This window comes from Dermacentor variabilis, chromosome 10 (assembly GCF_050947875.1).
Source record: "Dermacentor variabilis isolate Ectoservices chromosome 10, ASM5094787v1, whole genome shotgun sequence".
NCBI lineage: Eukaryota > Metazoa > Arthropoda > Arachnida > Ixodida > Ixodidae > Dermacentor > Dermacentor variabilis.
Genome location: NC_134577.1, coordinates 105572918 through 105588801, shown reverse-complemented (window position 1 = coordinate 105588801; position 15884 = coordinate 105572918). Strand labels below are relative to the sequence as shown.

Sequence of the window (15884 nt, the reverse complement as noted above, 5' to 3'; positions counted from 1 at the left end):
CTTTCCGTACGGCATACTAGACGGTAAGGAGTCGATAAAGCTCATTTTGCACCGTGTTTTGCGAGCCAAGCAGTACCAAGCCAAAGCAAAGCGAGAAACCGGCGTCTGTCACAGAGTCCAAGCCGTGCATGTCCACGTTTCGTGTGCTTTTTTCACCATGGCTGGACCAAGGCACGAATTGACCTTAATTCAGCTTATGCGACTCGACGAAGCTGAAGAAAGTATGAGAGTCCTTTTAAGGTAATGTTTAGCTGAACTGAACTTGTGGCCGTAGCCTTGTAAACAGGAGAGTGGTATACTCAGGCCGAATGAGAAAAACAAAGGATATTAGAAAAGCAAAATTCACCTAAAACAACAACAGAAAAGAAAACGCGGTAAAAATAAAATTCGGGTTGATGGCGCCATCCGGTGACGCAGAGTCTACTAAGAGGGGACGCAAAGTTTTTATTGCTTTAACATACTAAATTATACTTATCTGCTGCTGTAAAGTGTAGGGAACGGTGCAATCTAGAAGAGTATTTTTATAGATATACATTGGTTTTGACAAAAACACTTATTTAAGAAGAAAAAGGTTTCACGTGTTGTAGGACAAAGCGTCGCAAGACGTCGCGACCGCCCTTGTGATTGGTGTGTACGCTTGCCGTAGTCCGGCACTTCCGTGCAGACTAAAATGTGCATGCACAAGCTAAAGCTTCCTAGTATTCGCCAAAATTAATATTTCGCCCTCAGCACATATTTACTGTATTCCGCAAGTCCTAGATGTTAGCCACTATCATCATTATGATGTTACCGTACGCGTCGAGCCACACACGCAGCTAAAACGTCTTCGGTCATCGCGCTAGGTTAGTACGGAATGATGATACCGTTCCGGACACCGCACTTACCGTACGGTAATACGGCACCGCTAAAAGCTCTCTATTATTGACCGCCGCGGTGACTCAGCGGATATGGCATTTCTGTGGCTGAGGTTGCGAGTTCGACTCCTGGCCTCGGCGGTCGAATTTCGGCAGCGAAATAAAAAAAAAGAAGCTTGTGTAGAAATTTAGGTGCAAGTTCGAGAGCTCCAGCCGGTTCATTCAACAATTCATTCAGCTCCAGTATTAGGCAATCAATACTATCGGAAATTTTCCCTTTAGCGTCTCGATAAGCAAGTAGCAGATTGAGTTTGCTATTCTCGACTGTCGGCGGGAAAGGAGGGAGTCGTGCAGAGACGCCGAGGCTTGGAAACCGACCCAGAGTGATCACGCGCACAACACGCACGTACAGTCGGAACGCACGCTGGAAATAAGGACGCGCCATTCTCCTTTTTCTGTTTCTTCGCACAAAATTGGGGCGAACTTAAGGACAATCGGGGCTAAGGTGGCTCTCTCAAGCACAAAACAAGCTAGAGGTTCCCTCGAAGTTTCTTCGGGAACCACGTGATTTCCGAACATACTGCCAGCACTCGTGAGCTCTTAGACGCTTCGTCATCACCGCACTCTTACACACGCACAACAACAACAACAAAAAAGAAGAAAATATAAAGCGTGAACAGGGTTATAGATAGCTTCTTCAGGGCAGCGAAGCGAGCTTTTTCCGGAAAACCAGCATCTGGTATTCGCGCCCGGCACCTGCTTTTGGGGAACTCGATTCTCGCGCGCACTGCACGGAAGCCTCTGACATTTGGAAAGTTCACCTTGGCGAGAAAAAAAATGTGAGCGAGGCTGAGACTTGCCAGCAAGCGAAAAGGCGACAGAAGGGTGAGCCGTCACAGCCTTCTGCAAACAGCACCGGCAATTGGGTTCTCCGGTTTGCTTTAGAAAGATTGCGTGCTCTACCTGCACAAACATATGCCGAATGTCTCGGCTAGCACGGATCGAGCTTGAAACGAAAGCGACGCCTTCTCTGCGGAAGGAACAAGCTGCATTCCGTAGGGTCTACATGCCTACAACCATGAGCGAAGTCGAATAACGCGATCGGAGAGGTTCGACTCTTTTATGGTCGCAACCCTGCAAGGACGCATACAATGAAGTCAGAAAAAACTGTATGGTAATATAATTATATTTAATTAAAATGCAGGAATAATTGGAAAATTTTGAAATGAAGCTGGACGAACAAAGTGGGACCAAAACAAAACAAACAGGACAATATGGATGTAGGCATACGAACAATATGAGCAACACGTTTAGGCACATTTTTGAGCAAACGAGTCATTTTTGCTTCACAGAAAGAAGGGAAATTCCGTGTAGGAAGAAAAGCGTAGGAGAAGCCCCGTCCAGCACGAACGCTTTGGAGAAAGTGTGGCGGAAGTCACGTGCTGTTTTTCGCAAAAGAGCGCTGGGACCGGTACGCCAAACGTCAGCGTTGCCATAGCAGCCACGCTCCTGAAGCTCTCGCTGCGTGCTCTAGGCCTTCGAAAAGTGCGATAAGTATTTTCGACCCGTGCCTTTCTCACATTACACTCAGTTCGCAAGACAAGCCGACTTTGGAGCGTGTTGTGCAAGCTTGAAAGTTGTATTTAGGGTCTGTGAGTGTGAGCGTCAGTCAGCAACACAGACGCTCAAGCAATCACTGTGCAGGCCTTCGTCGCCTTTTTCAACGTGCCACGGAAGAGCACAGGAGCGTGTCTGCATCACTATAAAACTGTTGCAGAAGTTTCGTAGGTTATCCTCTTTTTTTTTCTTTTTTGACGCGCGTCTGCAGCACACGCTTCCGGCGGCTCGTAGCAATGCAAGTTCAAAGCTCGCGCCTACCTGCTCCGGTGACCTGATTGGGGGCGCAACGGGGGATGGCACACCAACATGGCTGCATTGCCGGCTTCGAAAACGTGACGTCAAGGCCTATCCTGTTTTGTTTCATTCCTCCAAAAAGCATGCGATACCGTTTCTCGTGACAGAATACGCTAAAGAAGGCAAACTCATGCACCAATTTCAATCGCAAAGGTATGCAAGGGACTGGGCGAAACTTTCCGCAGAGATTTCGGTGGTCACCCGAGTAAAGATGTAACGGCACTGTTGTGTTAATAGCTTGCAAAGGATTATGAAGACACGGCAGACAGGCGTTTATATTGCTTTTCTCTTACCTCATTATTCTGAAACCAAGCTATAGACATTGCCGCATCCTACTCAAGCAGCTGTACAGCCGTTTCATAACAAATATGTCATGCGATAAGTATGTCATGCAAATATGTCATGCGTTCCGATGAATACGGCTGCTAATAATTACTCAATTAATGCACCATGCTAAGATGCTGTTCATGCGGAATTCTTGTATCCTTGTATTGTTTTTTACTAACTCCTACCCAAGGCCTGACACTAATGCCGGCAGTATGTACCAAATAAAAATAAAATAAAATAATTTTAAAGAATTAAGATTAGTTACCTAAATGGTAAATAAAGAAGCTGACGAAACATATCGTCGCTGAACTCTCCGTCGCTATAATAGGGCTCAGTGAAGTTAGGAGGCCAAAAGCAGCATGTACAGTGCTAAAAAACGGGCACGTCCTGTGCTACCAGGGCTTACCGGAGAGACGAGAACTAGGAGTCGGATTCCTGATTAATAAGAACATAGCTGGTAACATACAGGAATTCTATATCATTAACGAGAGTGTGGCAGGTCTTGTTGTGAAACTTAATAACAGGTACAAAATGAAGGTTGTACAGGTCTACGCCCCTACATCCAGTCATGATGACCAGGAAGTCGAAAGCTTCTATGAGGACCTCGAATCGGCGATGGTTAGAGTGAAATCAAAATACACTATACTGATGGGCGACTTCAATGCCAAGGTAGGCAAGAAGCAGGCTGGAGACAAGGCAGTGGGGGAATTTGGCATAGGCACTAGGAATAGCAGGGGATAGTTATTAGTAGAGTTTGCGGAACAGAATAATATGAGGATAATGAATACCTTCTTCCGCAAGCGGGATAGTCGAAAGTGGACTTGGAGGGGCCCGAAAGGCGAGACTAGAAATGAAATAGACTTCATACTCTGCGCTAACCCTGGCTTCATACAAGATGTGGACGTGCTCAGCAAGGTGTGCTGCAGTGACCATAGGATGGTAAGAACTCGAATTAGCCTAGACCTGACGAGGGAACGGAAGAAACTGGTACATAAGAAGCCGATCAATGAGTTAGCGGTAAGAGGGAAAATAGAGGAATTCCAGATCAAGCTACAGAACAGGTATTCGGTTTTAACTCAGGAAGAGGACCTTAGTGTTGAAGCAATGAACGACAATCCTGTGGGCATCATTAAGGAGTGTGCAATAGAAGTCGGTGGTAACTCCGTTAGACAGGATACCAGTAAGCTATCGCAGGAGACGAAATATCTGATCAAGAAACGCCAATGTAGGAAAGCCCCTAACCCTACAGCTAGAATAGAACTGGCAGAGCTTTCGAAGTTAATCAACAAGCGGAAGACAGCTGACATAAGGAAGTATAATATGGATAGAATTGAACATGCTCTCAGGAACGGAGGAAGCCTAAAAGCAGTGAAGAAGAAACTAGGAATTGGCAAGAATCAGATGTATGCGTTAAGAGACAAAGCCGGCAATATCATTACTTATATGGATGAGATAGTTCAGGTGGCTGAGGAGTTCTATAGAGATTTATACAGTACCAGCGGCACCCACGACGATAATGGAAGAGATAATAGTCTAGAGGAATTCGAAATCCCACAGCTAACACCGGAAGAAGTAAAGAAAGCCTTCGGAGCTATGCAAAGGGGGAAGGCAGCTGGGGACGATCAGGTAACAGCAGATTTGTTGAAGGATGGTGGGCAGATTGTTCTAGAGAAACTGGCCACCCTGTATACGCATTGCCCCATGACCTCGAGCGTACCGGAATCTTGGAAGAACGCTAACGTAATCCTAATCCATAAGAAAGGGGACGCCAAAGACTTGAAAAATTATAGACCGGTCAGCTTACTATCAGTTGCCTACAAACTATTTACTAAGGTAATCGCAAATAGAATCAGGAACACCTCAGACTTCTGTCAAGCAAAGGACCAGGCAGGATTCCGTAAAGGCTACTCAACAATATACCATATTCACACTATCAATCAGGTGATAGAGAAATGTGCGGAATATAACAAACCCTTATATATAGCTTTCATTGATTACGAGAAAGCGTTTGATTCTGTCGAAACCTCAGCAGTCATGGAGGCATTACGGAATCAGAGTGTAGACGAGCCGTATGCAAAAATACTGAAAGATATCTATAGCGGCTCCACAGCCACCGTAGTGCTCCATAAAGAAAGCAACAAAATCAGTGTCGTCAGGCAGGGAGATACTATCTCTCCAATGCTATTCACAGCGTGTTTACAGGAGGTATTAAGAGACCTGGATTGGGCAGAATTGGGGATAAAAGTTAATGGAGAATACCTTAGTAACTTGCAATTCGCTGATGATATTGCCTTGCTTAGTAACTCGTAGGACCAATTGCAATGCATGCTCACTGACCTGGAGAGGCAAAGCAGAAGAGTGGGTCTAAAAATTAGTCTGCAGAAAACTAAAGTAATGTTTAACAGTCTCGGAAGAAAACAGCAATTTACAGTAGGTAGCGAGGCACTGGAAGTGGTAAGGGACTACATCTACTTAGGGCAGGTAGTGACGGCGGATCCGGATCATGAGACGGAAATAATCAGAAGAATAATAATGGGCTGGGGTGCGTTTGGCAGGCATTCACAGATCATGAACAGCAGGTTGCCATTATCCCTCAAGAGAAAAGTGTATAATAGCTGTGTCTTACCAGCAGTACTCACCTACGGGGGGGGGGGGGGGGGGTGCAGAAACCTGGAGGCTTACGAAAAGGGTTCTACTTAAATTGAGGACGACGCAACGAGCTATGGAAAGAAGAATGATGGGTGTAACGTTAAGGGATAAGAAAAGAGCAGATTAGGTGAGGAAACAAAGGCGAGTTAATGACATCTTAGTTCAAATTAAGAAAAATAAATGGGGGGCATGGTCAGGACATGTAATGAGGAGGGAAGATAACCGATGGTCATTAAGGGTTACGGACTGGATTCCAAGGGAAGGGAAGCGTAGCAGGGGGCGGAAGAATGTTAGGTGGGCGGATGAGATTAAGAAGTTTGCAGGGACGACATGGCCACAATTAGTACCTGACTGGGGTTGTTGGAGAAGTATGGGAGAGGCCTTTGCCCTGCAGTGGGCGTAACCAGGCTGATGATGATAATAATAATAATCCCCCCACAGTATAGGTTAGGAGACCGCTTATGCGTCACGTGACCAGCCGCACACTTCTGCTGCAAGTTCTAGCTCGGTACTCGTTGGTGATAATATCATCAGCGAACGCCTCAGGCCTCTGAGTCCATCTTTTTCTCCCGCGGCCCAGATCAATCAATCAATCAATCAATCCTTTATTTCCAACGACGGTGGGGGGTCCCTTAGGCGAAAAGCGGTAGTAACACCACTTGAAAATACCTATACATACTTGAAAATAGATGGCATGCCGGCCGCCATTATCGTCGTATCCCACGGCAGTACCTTTGTGCTTACGCTGTCATTACTCTCCGATAGTTGTTTGAATCTTCCGACATTCCCCGCGTGCTCGGAAACTGCTCGTGTTTTCCTGTCTTTAAATCCGGCCTCAAAACGGATGTTTCAAACTATCAGCCCATTTTCTTTCTCTCTGCAATTTCCGAGCTTCTAGAATCACCTATTCACAGTGTGTTGTTCGGTGGAAATAATTTTCTTCGAACAAATCGGCACGGATTACTTTCTAGCCGCCCAATGACACCTGGTTTGTCAGCTTTACGATGCAAGTTTCCACACCCGTCACGCAAAGGGGGCAAGTTGATGATGTGTACAGCGACTTCATCAAAGCAAGTCAATTATGCCCCGCTGCTCAAGAAGCTTACGCACTATATATACGGTGTCGAAGCTGCTATTGTAGCTCTAGTTCGCAATCATCCCCCCAAGAGGCGCTGTTTTCTTCGCGTCAATGATAGTTCTTTTTTTTACGGTATCTGGTACTGTTTTTCAAGGTTCCGTATTAGGTCCGCTTCTTTTCTTGATGTTCATCAATGACGTTTCCTCAGCAATCCAGAAGTCTTCACTTCTTTACTCTGCCGACATCAAAATATTTAACGCGAGGCGCCGCACTGAGGACTGCTGCTCTCTGCAGTTCAACCTATCCTCATTCTCTGAATTGTGGTAATTCAATGGGCGGACTCTAATTTTATCTGAAACCATGGCACATTCACATAAGACCAATTATATCATATTCCCTTATGCTCTTCATCGTGCAGTTGACGAGGGTTGTCGAATTAAGCGACCGCGGTGGGCTGACTGACAGTGCGTTAATCTTCGCCCACTCTGAACGCGCCCATTCTGTGAATATGCCTCAGTGGTGTGGAATGGCACAGGCGATTAAAATAGTATTTCTCACTGAGTGTCTGCCGAAAAAAATTCATTAGCGTTTATAATAATCGTTTGCCGACCTCGCACGCCAACAAGTTCTGATGTTTCAATCTTTATTCTAAACTTCCATCATTTAGCTGCAGGCATAGTCGTACCGACGTCCTTTCTTTATGCAAGCTAACTTGTGCAGTTATTACACGTTCGAATCTACTAGCTTCTATTTCACTGCGGGTTCCGCAGAATACCAGGGAACACAGGCCCTTTCACGTTCCAGCTCCTTTCGGCGGACACTCACCCGCCGTGGTAGCTTAGGGACTACGACCTTGCTAATAATAATAATAATAATAATAATAATAATAATAATAATAATAATAATAATAATAATAATAATAATAATAATAATAATAATAATAATAATAATAATAATAATTGACGAGTCCAGGAACAACAGTGAGGTGTGGGTGGCGGTGCACAGAAAACCAAAAACAAAAGAAGAACGGAATAAAGAGCTACATAATGGACAATACAATAATAACAAACAGTCACGGGCGGCGTCAACACACGAAATGTAAGAGAAGCTGTGAGAAGACAGCAGAGGAGCGCAGCTGGAAATAAGGCTCAACAGAAAGTGCGAAGCTCGAAAGAGAAAGAACAGAATTCGGTTTGAAGGATATGGAGATGGAGAAAAATGACAGTTCTAAAACATTCTGTGGAGAGGCGAGCGTTCGCCGAACTAAATTAAATTCTGGGGTTTTACGTGCCAAAACCACAACCTGATTATGAGGCACGCCGTAGTGGGTGACTCCGGATTAACTTTAGCGACCTGGGGATGCATACCGGGAACCCAATGGACGGTACACGGGCGTTTCTGCATTTTGCCCTCGTCGAAATGTGGCCGCGGGGAGAACTGTCATTTTTCTCCATCTCCATATCCTTCAAACCGAATTGTGTTCTTTCTCTTTCGAGCTTCGCACTTTCTGTTGAGCCTCATTTCCAGCTGCGCTCCTCTGCTGTCTTCTCACAGCTTCTCTTACGTTTCGTGTGTTGACGCCGCCCGCGACTGTTTGTTATTATTGTATTGTCCATTACGCAGCTCTTTATTCCGTTCTTTTTTTGTTTTTGCTTTTCTGTGCACCGCGACCCACACCTCACTGCTGTTCCTGGACTCGTCAATTATTATTATTATTATTATTATTATTATTATTATTATTATTATTATTATTATTATTATTATTATTATTATTATTATTATTATTATTATTATTATTATTATTATTATTATTATTATTATTATTATTATTGCCTCATTTCTAGGGATGCTTTCAGTTATCTCAGATCGCCAGTTTGGCTCTATTTCAGGACGAGCAGCCATAGTCTCTCTGGAGGAATTTTGCGACGAGCTGTGTTCTGTTTTCGAACAGAATGTGCGTGCACGTGCTTTACTTCTGGATATATCGAAGGCTTTAGACACGGTCAGCCCCAATATCCTTCTTCAGAAGTTGAGCCTGCTGGGTTTCAGAGGACCGTTCTATGATTTCTTAAATAATTATCTTAATGATCGCTTGCAACTTGTTGCCTTGGACAATAAAACACCAGTCAGTTGCAAGCTTGAATTGAGAACTGGCGTTCCGCAAGGGTCAATTTTTCCGCCTCTGTTTTTTAATATATTTATGAACGATTTCACTTCCCGTGTCTCCCACACGTTTTTCAATACGCAGACGACACGGTGCTACTAGCGATACATACTTCTCACGTGAAGGCGATTAGTTTGCTACAGGCGAATGTGCGCGATGTAACGACAGGGTTTGAAAATAACGATCTTACAGTCAATTCAACGAAAACGAAAGTTGTTTGTTTTAGAAATCCGCTAAAGGCAGCAGTTGATGCGGTACCATTTTCTTTCTCCACCTTTTTTGCACTCACAGAACCAACATTTGTGAAATTGCTTTCTAACAGAGTGCGTGGATTCGATAAAATACCTCGCATTATTTAATGATAGCGACCTTTCCTGGCTCAGCCATTTAACATACATCTGTACTAGACTCAGGAGTGTTGCGTGTTTATTATTTAGTGTAAAATCTTTTCTTCCGATGTCGGGTAAAATAACGGTTATGAACTAGCTCTCCTACAATGTTTTGAAGTATAAGGTATAACCGTGTTTGCATTTTCTTCTATTTGTTGGCAGTGCAGAATTCATGCCATTTTAAAGAGTATCCTGAAAAACATCGGTCACAATTGCCCTGTGACGAACAGTGCAGATCTGTTTTCTTCTCTTTGCTTGCCTTCTTTTCATTCACTGTTTGTGCAAACAGCACCGTCGTACCACTTTTGGAACTCCAGTTTCAGACATCCCGACACTGCATCTCAATCACTCCGGAAATTTCCTCGTTTTAGTCTGCCCCGTTACGTTACAAGACATGGCAAGGCTATAGAAGGTGTGCTTATGTTGCCCAAATTTTCAGTGAACTCCCAGACGACATATTGACTGCGACCTCTAAGCGCACCCTACGGAATATGTTCAATTATCTTTGACTCGTGTAACGCTGTCTTTTTATTTTCGACTGTTACCTCTCTTCTCTGCCATACTATCACGTAGTCTTATTATGTTTCTATATCGTTGAATAGGTAGTAACGAGTGATTTTAATACTGTTCAACGTCTTTTACAAATTTTGTATTGCCAATGTTAGGGGGGTCCTGTCACGTCAGCCTCTCTGTGGCTCTGGCAGATCCGGTATTTCCATGCGCAAACTCAAGATGGCAATAAAGAAGTATTATTATTATTATTATTATTATTATTATTATTATTATTATTATTATTATTATTATTATTATTATTATTATTATTATTATTATTATTATTGGATAGGAACGCGAAGCGCGGCTTCAACTTTTCCCTTGGAGACTACGTTGGCTTGTGCCATTATCTTGAAAGCGCTTACTGGTCGTTCATAGATGGGCTAGCTGATGTTGATGAGCAGGATAATTTGTTTGTGAAAGTCATTGAAAATGGCATGCTCATATTCAAACCTGCAAAAGTGCTCACAAAGTCCACGTTCCCTCGATGGCTTTCTAAAGAACCAAAAAAATAGCTATGAAGCTGAAAGACCGTGGGCACTGAAAAGCGGGGCAAACAGGCCTAGATAAGTGGAAACTTGAATTTAGGCGCTGCCGTTGACCTTGCAAATTTTATTATAACACTGATTACTACCACCACATTGAGCGTGTTAAAGCCAGCATGACACGTAATTCAAGATATACTTCTGGGGTTACATGCGCTCTCACTCTTGTAAAAAGAGCGCCGAAGATGTATGCCTCGTTGATGAAAATGACGAAGTTGTCTCGAACAATGATGATGCCTTTGCAGAACACTTCTGCTCTATATTTTGTGTAAAAGATGCTTCTACCTCAAGTAACCTTCCTTCTCAGTCTGCTTCGATGCGCGCGCTATCAGTGCAATGAAGACCTTTTTTTCAAGTGTATGAGGCGCCTATATCTTTCCCATTCCTACGCCGCTGATCGTATCCCTCCCGCACTGCTATATAGTGACGTACGCAAACATACTTGTGCCTGTAATTCTCACAATCATCTTAAACAGCTTCCTTAAGTCTGGTACGTTTCCTAGCTCTTGGAAGGTAGCACGGGTACTGCCCGTACACAAATCCGGTGCTACAAGTGCAGTTACCAGCTGGCAGCCGAAATCTATCCTCTGCGCTGCATCAAAAGTGTTTGAAAATGTGTTGCATTTCCTGCCTTCTGTTCGTGCTAAAAACATTTCCACAACAATGTCCACAACAATGAACTTGGTCACATTTGCTACCCATGTTTTCACTGTGATACATATATAGTAGGATCAGATTAAACGCTATTTGACCTAAGCAAATCATTCCGTGGGCTCTTTTCCATGAGCTCCTTATTACGAAGCTCACACAAATGGACATACCTTATTCCATCACTACACTGGTATCTAATTACCTAAGCAATAGATCGTGCTTTGTTGGCTTTAATGGACAGAGCTATGACAGCTATGAAGTCACTAGTGGAGTTCCTCAAGGATCTGTTCTTAGCCCTCTTCTCTTCCTGCTGTTCATGAGTGGCATTTCGTCAGCAATTCAACAGTCTTCATTCCTTCCTTCTATGCGCTGACAACTTAAACCTATTTAAGACTGTCAACAGTGTTCACAACTACATTGACCTCCAAAAAGATATTTTCTCGCTCTCAAAATGGTGCAGAGGCAATAAGCTACACTTAAATGCTTCCAAAACTACGATATTAAGTTATACGCGGCAAACACACCATGTGCAGTTATCATACAGCCTTCGGGATGCTCCACTGCCCAGGGTCGCTGAAATAAAAGATCTTAGTGTGCTTTTACAAAATCTGAAGCTTCTCTTCATCCGCCACGTGTGCCAAACAACGTGCCCTTCGCGCTGCTGGTATTGTTTGTCGTATATCACCTGACTTCCACTCGCCTGTTGCCTTTCTTAAGTTGTAATTTATCGTGTGCGTTCCATTACTAGAGTACGCCTCTCTAGTTTGGGGTGGAAAGGGCAAATGTAATTCTGATCTCACTGAAAGCGTTCAGAATAAATTAATATCTCTTTTAAAGCACCGCTTTTGCCCTTCTCGCAACCATATTTCATCTCAAGTGTACCTCAACTCGCGTCTATAAAATCAAGAAGCATTGAATCAGACCCTCTGTTCGTCTGTAAGGTTCATGGCATTATACAATGTCCAAAGCGTCTTGATCGTGTGCAATTTTTCCTGCAGCAAAAGTATACCACGCAGCATTCCGCGTATCCTGCGCGGCCTCGTTGCATTAAAAACTCTCCTATGGTGCGACTTCGAAAAGCGTGTAATAAGTATTGTGCCTGTATTGACTTATTTCAGAGTTAATTTCCTTTGTTTTCTGTATATGCGGATATGCATGTTGTATGATTAACACCCTTTTAATTCCACCTCCTCGTATTGTTTTCGTATTTGTTTCTCGATCTCACATTGTTCAGTCTACCACATCTGGTTTATTTGTGCATTTTGTCTCGCGTAATTGTTTTTTTAAGCGCACCAGTAGAAAGGCTCCGTCGCTGTTCCTGGGCACTATAATAAATATTTGATTGATTGATTGATTGATTGATTGATTGATTGATTGATTGATTGATTGATTGATTGATTGATTGATTGATTGATTGATTGATTGATTTCACGCCACCGACGAAAAGGTACAACAATCAGCGAGAGATTCAGTCAGAGAGATTAACCAAGATCTCACCTAGTTCTCTACCCTACACGTAAGGAAGAAGAAAAGGGGGACAAAATAATAACAACAAACAAGGATAAAAGTGTGCCGAAGCCTCATTACGCTCGAATGGCCACGCCTGGCCGCCGGTGACAGCCTGCTGAGCTAGATGCAAAACAGCAAACAAGTTCGCGCAGACAATGTCCGAAACTGACGAAGAAGACTCGGCTAAAGTTGGGCACGAGCTTGCGGCGTTACGAGCCGGTCACTTCGTTTTCGAGCTCACGTGCTCGCTCCCGCCCACGGCACGCCGTTGCCCGGGGCTTCTGTCGTCTGCCTCCCGACGGGCGCCGCGCGAAAGAAAGCAGGGCAGCCATGCGCACGAGCTGCCGCCGCACGGGGTCAGCGCGAAACTGGCGGCCCGGCGAAACCCGATGGGGCGCTGCAGACAGCGCACGCGCGTCAGACAGCGCGACGCCGGCATGACCCGGTCCGCGCCGGAAGCGAGGAGGAAGGGACCGGGTGCTGAGGGAAAGGAAAGGCAGACGAGAGGGGAAGAGATTGGGAGAGATGGGAAAGCGCGGGGAAAGGGGGATACCGCAAGAGCAGACGCAAGATGGAAGCGCGGGACGCGGGACGGTTGGCAATAATGACACGATTGAAGGGGCGCCATCCTGTCCTATGGATAATTTCAATGTAACATATATGTATATAAATATGTATACAGTGTGTGTGTGTGTGTGTGTGTGTGTGTGTGTGTGTGTGTGTGTGTGTGTGTGTGTGTGTGTGTGTGTGTGTGTGTGTGTGTGTGTGTGTGTGTGTGTGTGCGCGAGTGCGGGAATGATAGGTGCGGGTTTTGTCTTATTTGAAGAAAATGGACGTGCCACATATTTGAAAAGAAATGTTTCCTCACTAACGTTTTGGCCGCGGCACGTTCCAGGCGCCCTTAGCAAAGAAACAGTTCCCTTCAAATGTGTGCCGCTTCGATATTCTGCCAATATATATATATATATATATATATATATATATATATATATATATATATATATATATATATATATATATATATGACCAGCGAAGCTGTCTATGTGGGTAATGGCAAACTGCACCTCCTCCGCCGCGGGTCGGCCCGGCACTGCAGATTCTTCGGGATCAGCCCACGTACGGGGAGTTTCGTGTCTACACAGGGACACGATGTTGGGCTAACTAGCTATTAACAGCTTCGCTGTAAAATATCGCGCAGATGCCACGCGCTATGGTGCGGTGAGCCGGCAAGATGAAACGGTGCACCTCGACAAGAGACGCGCCGCGATCGTCGTCGACGAACGCGCCTCGCACACCGTCAGTACAGGCGGCGTAGACACGTGACACGACGTCACCGCAGGCCATAGTATCTAAGCCTTCGAACGCCGCAAAGCGTTCCCGCGCGCTTCAAAGGGCAAGTTGACGGCTGCAACAGACAAGTAGGCGTGCGATTGATCCCATGCAGCTACTCCTCCGACCACGCAAACGGGAGAAAGAGCAGAAGAAACAACTACCCTTAATAACGGGACAATGCACTTTATGACTTGGTATTGTTGCATTCGGGACATTTAGACCGAGTTCATTTATTATTACGTAACTATAGTAGCGAAGAGGAATAGAGTTGGCCACCGACGCATCTGGAGTGTTAGTACAGATGGCTCATGCCCGGGAATTAGGAACCATGCCCCTGCGGCCGTTTGTCGATCTTCACCGCAATGCCGTTCTCAAACGCATTCTCAAAAATGAGATTTCAAAAGGTCGTCCGAATTTCAAGACCTTTCAGTTAGGAACGTCGAGAAGGTGCGTATGCTCCTAATAGCATGCGTATTTACGGCGCTTATTCGTGGCTTTCCTGCTGTCCTGCAGCGTTATAGCAATTTTTATCTGAACAATACACTGCTACAATGCAGTAAAGAACTTACGGCTAATTGCCGTAAATGCGCATGCTAATAATGAAAGGGCATAACCTCTCGGCGTTGCTAAATGAAAGTTGTTGTGCGGCCTTCCCAAATATATTTCTTTATTTTAACAAAAGCTGCCCATTGAGCTATGCTGTTGCGCGGCGGTGATGTTGGACAGATAACCGAAGTGGCAATGACCAAAATTCCTAGACATGGTAAACCGGTAAGGCCATTCATCATACGTTCTGCCCTTAGCTTCTCGGCAAGACAGCAGCAGCACTCACCAGGCGCCGCGATCAGAAAAGGCCGGCAGGGTCGCCTAACGGGGCATGCGACTGGTCGCTTTCGAGCACTCCAGAGCTTTCTCGCGGTGCGGTCTACGCATTCGTCTGACGGGAACCTAGCGTACGGAACGCATTCGCCTGGTTCGTTCGGAGCGCTCGAACGCCCTCCCACCTCCAACATGGGAGCGCCACCGAGACCCGACAGAAACTCGATCACATGTCTGCTACCATGCATTGCTCTGGGAACAGCTGGCACGTTCGGCTGGGGCAGGTTTTTTTCTGACTCGAATCTCTGTAGGACACCGGTGCATCGCTTCGCTCTGAATGATCTCTGGAAGAAGAAGCATCTGGTTCAGGAAAGGAAGCATTCGCGTGGGCGAGGTCGAAAGTAGACATACAAAGGAGACGCTAAAACACGCACACACAAAAATTGCCTTTCGGATAGTGAGGATAGGAGGTTAGGGATAGTGAGAAAGCGAAAAAAAAAGGTAAATGATGCTGTAGACGGAATCGATGGGAAATCTACCTTAAAATAGTTCTGTTCCAGGGAAAAGAAAATTGTGCCAGTCTTCAAATCAAGCCACAATGAACGCCACAAGAACTGCCTAGTGAGCGTTAAGACGATACTGCAGAGCACGGCGAGTCGAAGTCGACCTCAGGGAAACCAGTGCATACAAAAATAAGGGAACAAGGGCACCTACATGGCGCCGGAAGGCAATGAGGGGAAAATAGGGAAGATAAATGTAGGCAGTTTCGGGAACAAAAAAAGAAAGAGGTTGAGCAAATCTGGGGAAACAAGTAAAGAAGGAGCGTGGAATGTAGGCACGTAAATCAAACACACGAGACTAACTACGCTGAAGCGAGCGTCTGGGTCGCAGCGGGTAATCGATTCCCGAAACGGAAGGAAACAATACCGGCGAGGGCGTAGTCGGGCCGGTAGCGGTTATAACAACTCGTCAGACGACTAGACAAACACGGCAAGCGCCGACGTGTAGTCCAGCGCCCTCTTCGTTCATCTTTATTTATTTTTTTTCGTCTAGTGCCACGGAACATCGTCGCTTCCTGCTCTGCAAATGGCCCAGCCCCGA

At 45.2% G+C, this 15884-nt stretch overlaps 1 protein-coding gene across 1 annotated transcript in view; it reads left to right on the top strand.

Moving 5' to 3' along the window:
• Positions 1 to 15884, top strand: part of LOC142560872 (GTP-binding protein Di-Ras2) — a 198993-nt gene that overhangs the window by 168674 nt on the left and 14435 nt on the right. The window lies entirely within an intron of this gene.